Source organism: Trichechus manatus, unplaced genomic scaffold, assembly GCF_000243295.1.
Source record: "Trichechus manatus latirostris isolate Lorelei unplaced genomic scaffold, TriManLat1.0 scaffold00057, whole genome shotgun sequence".
Lineage (NCBI taxonomy): Eukaryota > Metazoa > Chordata > Mammalia > Sirenia > Trichechidae > Trichechus > Trichechus manatus.
In genome coordinates, this window is record NW_004443993.1 from 763,697 (window position 1) to 768,397 (window position 4,701).

Consider the following 4,701-nt stretch of genomic DNA (forward strand, 5'->3'; position numbering starts at 1 on the left):
TAAGGCCTAGCGTGTGCCCCGAGCATCTCTCCTCTCCTCGCTGGCAAGTTGTCAGCACTCCCCTCAAGTTGCTGCTCTGCGCCTCCATCTCTTAGCCCAACCCATAGCCAACTGGCCTCACATGTGGATGTGATTTTAAGTAAAAAACCAATCAGAAAGAAGAGTATAGCACAAAGCAAGTCTCCCCCCCGCCCGAGGCCAGACAGGGCAGCCCCTGGTCCGCCTCCCCAGCGGCAACCACCAGGATGGTTTTGTTTCCTTCCACGGTCAATGCTTCCAACACTAAAAACGTCTCCCTTTTTTACACAATATGCACATAGTTCTGCACTTGTTCTTCCTACTTAACCCCAACTCTTACATTGTTCGTATCAGAACATTCACTGCTGCTATCAGAACATTCATTCTTGTCAATTTAAATCTGGAATCAGTAATACATTCATGTTCCTTGTTGTTGTTAGGTGCCATTGAGTCCATTTCAACTCACAGCAACCCTACAGGACAGAGTAGAACTGCCCCATAGGGTTTCCAAGGCTATAAATCTGTACAGAAGCAGACTGCCACATCTTTCTCCCATGGAGAAGCTGGTGGGTTCAAACCGCTAACCTTTCGGTTAGCAGCTGAGTGCTTAACCACTGCACTACCAGGGCTCCTACTGAGGTATAATTGACATATTTTAAGTGTACAGTTCAATAAGCTTTGACAAATGCATGCACCCACAGACCCACCACCACAATCAAGATGTAGAACATTTCCAAAACCCCCAAAAGATCAAACTTGCCATATCTACTTGTTATGCCCTGGAGAGCTACCCGTCGGCCCTGGGGAGAGCCCTGGTGCTCCACCTGCAGCCACAGAGACCCTGCTGTTAGCCTATGCCATTGTTTATCAAACTGCTTGCCTATTAAGGGCCACCTGAATTGCTTCCAACAATTTTTGCTATCCTCAAACAATGCTGGAAGGGAAAAAGGCTCTATATTTGTTTCCTACGTTTGCAGATATGTTTGTAAAATAAACAGGATAAATTCCCAGGAGTATGGTTGCCTTTCTTTTCAGCAGCCACGGAGCTCCCGCCTGAGGTCACCAGCTCCTTGCTGGTGCCTGTTGTGATCTTTTCTAATCTTCCCCTCTTACAAACAAAGCTGCAGTAGACGTCCCTGGACCCATTGTGAGGGATCCTGCCCACAAAGGACTCTAGGAGAGATCCAGAGTACCTTCCTGGGCAAGTGACCTGGGCCGGGAAAAAACACGCCACACACCTGACTTCGTGGTAACATCATTGGAACCCATTAACTAGTACAAAAACAATACCATGCGTCAGAAATTAAACATGTTGTTTCCTGGTCCCCCTTCACAAATCCTTGCACGTAAGCACTAGGTATCTAGACCCCCCTCACACACTGCGTGCGCAGACCTCTATCGGGTGACACTCGACGTTTCACTGTCGGTCGCGAGAATCTTGACATTGACCTCTGTATGTAAGTTCCCTAACAAAGCCTTGTCTGATCAACCTAGCTTTTTCCGCCTCTTTTTTCGGAATCCAATCTGTGTCCCTCGGAGCCACTCCTGCCGCTGGTCTAGTGGGGTGAAACACCCACACTTTTGTACATCTGTGCAAGTACATACGCAGGAAAACTTCTAGAAGCAGAATGATTTCAGGGGGCCTGTTTCTTACAATAAACATTGAAAGCAGTGTGCTCACTGTGGGCTGAAAGCTGGCGGGGAGCTCAGTTCCCCTTTCAGGAGAGTTGTGTAACACTCCCCAACAGACAGCCCTAGCACAAGGCACCTCGTAGAAACTACTCTCCAGCCCTGCCGTCAACTACCACTTCAGCTGTGACAGGGCAGGGACTTGACTGTTTGGCTCCAGCTGCCAGCCCAGCTGAGTGAAATGAAATATCAACCTGGACAAAATGTAACTGAGGTTCCTTCTGGGGAGAAAGACTTGGTAGAAATGGCACCTCCTGTTTGCTACTTTATTTAAAAAAAAAAAAAAAAAAAGTTGCTGTCCAGTCAATTCCAACTCATAGTGACCCTATAGGACACAGTAGAACTGCCCCATAGGGTTTCTAAGGAGCAATCGGTGGATTTGAACTGTGAACCTTTGGTTAGCAGACAAGCTCTTAACTACCATGCCACCAGGGCTCAGTGCCATTTTACAGAGGTCAATAATGTTGAATTTGTTACAAGGTGCATGTGTTACTGTTATAATTAAACAAAACTATCTTACTAAAATGTCAGCCCTGAGTTCATTCTAGTTGTACCTTACCCAGCATTACTACCAGACAAGCTCTATGCTTAAAAAAATGCCATGAAGGCAGGGGCCAGACAAGTTCTACGCTTTAAAAAAAAGTCATAGAGCCAGGGGCCAGAATCACCCCTATTCCTCAGTGGACATTACAGAGGGAAAGCTATTGTCCCAAGGTTATGGCCAGGAAATGGCAGACCATCAATCTTAACCACTGACTCACAGGCTCAGGGCAGGCAGGGATCTGAATCAGAGGTCACCTTAGTCCAACATCCCCATTCTCAGTGGAAGGTCTCAGAGTGCAGAAAGGGGAAGTGACACATCCCAAGTCACAGGAGGAATGAATGGCAGGGAGGGGGGATTGAAACCCAGGCCCCCTTCTCCACATCAACCAAGAGCTTCTACCAAGCGCCAAGGACCAAAGCCCTGTGCCAGGCAGCTGGGGACACAAGGAGCACCAAGAGGAATAAGGCAGGATGGGCACTGTCTTAGTTATCTAGTGCTGCTATAACAGAAATACCCCAGTGAATAGCTTCAACAAACAGAAGTTTATTCTCTCACAGGCTAGTAGGCTACAAGTCTGAATTCAGGGCGTCAGTTCCAGGGAAAGGCTTTCTCTCTCTGTCGGCTCTGGAGGAAGGTCCTTGTCATCAATCTTACCCTGGTCAAGGAGCTTCTCAGCGCAGGGAGCTTCGGTCCAAAGGATGCGCTCTGCTCCTGGCACACTTTCTTGGTGGTATGAGGTCCCCCTGTCTCTCTGTTCTCTCTTTTGTATCAGAAAAGAGATTGATTCAAGATACAACCTAATCTTATAGATTGAGTCTTGCCTCTTTAACATCATAGAGGTAGGATTTACAACACATAGGAAAATCACATCAGATGACAAAATGGTGGACAATCACACAACACTGGGAATAATGGCCTAGCCAATTTGGTATACATTTTGGGGGGACATAATTCAAAACATAATAGGCACTCACCCTCAGGTGGCTTCCATTCAGCTGGGGGGGAGGACAATGCTAGCTAACCCACAGTCATTATTAGAAAGTCTTATTGAGCAACCACACCTTATTTCAACCATCACCAATATTATCACTGATAATATCATCTCCCAACTCCAGCCCTTACATTGGGTACTGAGACAGTCACCAGCAATCTCATGCAGCAAGCAGGCCATCACTGGAGATGCAGGTCACACCCACCTCCTAAACAGCAGCCAAGGCCAAGAAGTGTGAATAAGGAGACTCTCAACATGGATGAGTCTCAAACATAACATGCTGGGTTTATATGACTTCCATTTATATGACTTTCTGAAAAATACAAAGCAATAGGAACCAAGAGTCCCTGGGTGGTGTAAACAGTTAATGTGCTTGGCTGCTAGCTGAAAGGTTGGCAGTTCAAGTCCACCCAGACGTACCTCGGAAGAAAGTCCTGGTGATCTACTTGTGAAACATCAGCTATTGGAAACTCTATGGAGCACAGTTCTACTCTGACACACACAGAGTCTCGATGAGTTGAGATCAGATCGATGGCAACTGGTTAACTGGTTAGGAACCAAAAACAGCTAAGTGGGTGCCAGGGGCATGGGGGTGGAAGGAGTTGACTACAAAGGGGCATTAGGAAACTTCTTGGGGTGATGGATATGTTTGCTATCTTCATTGTGGTAATGGTTTCAGGGTGTACACGTATGTCAAAACATATCAGACTTCATACTTTAAATACATGCAGTTTATTGTTTGTTAATTATACCTCAATAAATCTGTTTATTAAAAAAAAAGAAAGGAAGGAAGGAAGAAAACTAACCTTACGATCATGAGCAAAATGAAAAATATATGCACCATGTAACCCAGAAATATAACTTTTGGAAGTCTATCCTTCACAATAAAAGATCCAGTCTTTAGGATACTGGTCCAATGACTTTTACTGCATCATTGCAGAGGCAAAAATCGGAACACTCCTGAAATTGTCCATCAGTAGGATAATGGTTGAATATACTATGGCAGAGGGCAGAGTGGCATTATGAATTATGTGGATACTACAAAGAAGAGTTAGGTGAATGTGCATTGACCATTATGTGAAACTAACAAGTTTCAGGGTAACGTGTATAGTATGATTCCATTCTGTGTGTGTATATAAGTTTGTACCAGCATGGAGAAAGGACACTCCAGGGCAGTTCCCAACAAGGGTAACACTGCCCCCTACAGGACACTGTGGAGATAAGTGTTGCAAAGCCCCAGAATCTAAATGGTCAATTACAGTTTTTTTCCCAGTGAAGTATACTTGAAATACATTTCACTACAAATTATTTTCCTGAACACTCTAACAAAATAGCTCTTATCGAGGTCACCAGTGACCAAACACTTGCCAATTCTCTTTTCTCATCTTACTCAAACTCTCCTCCATATTTCCCACAACTGACCACTATCCTCATCTTGAAACACCTTTTCAAGGCTTCC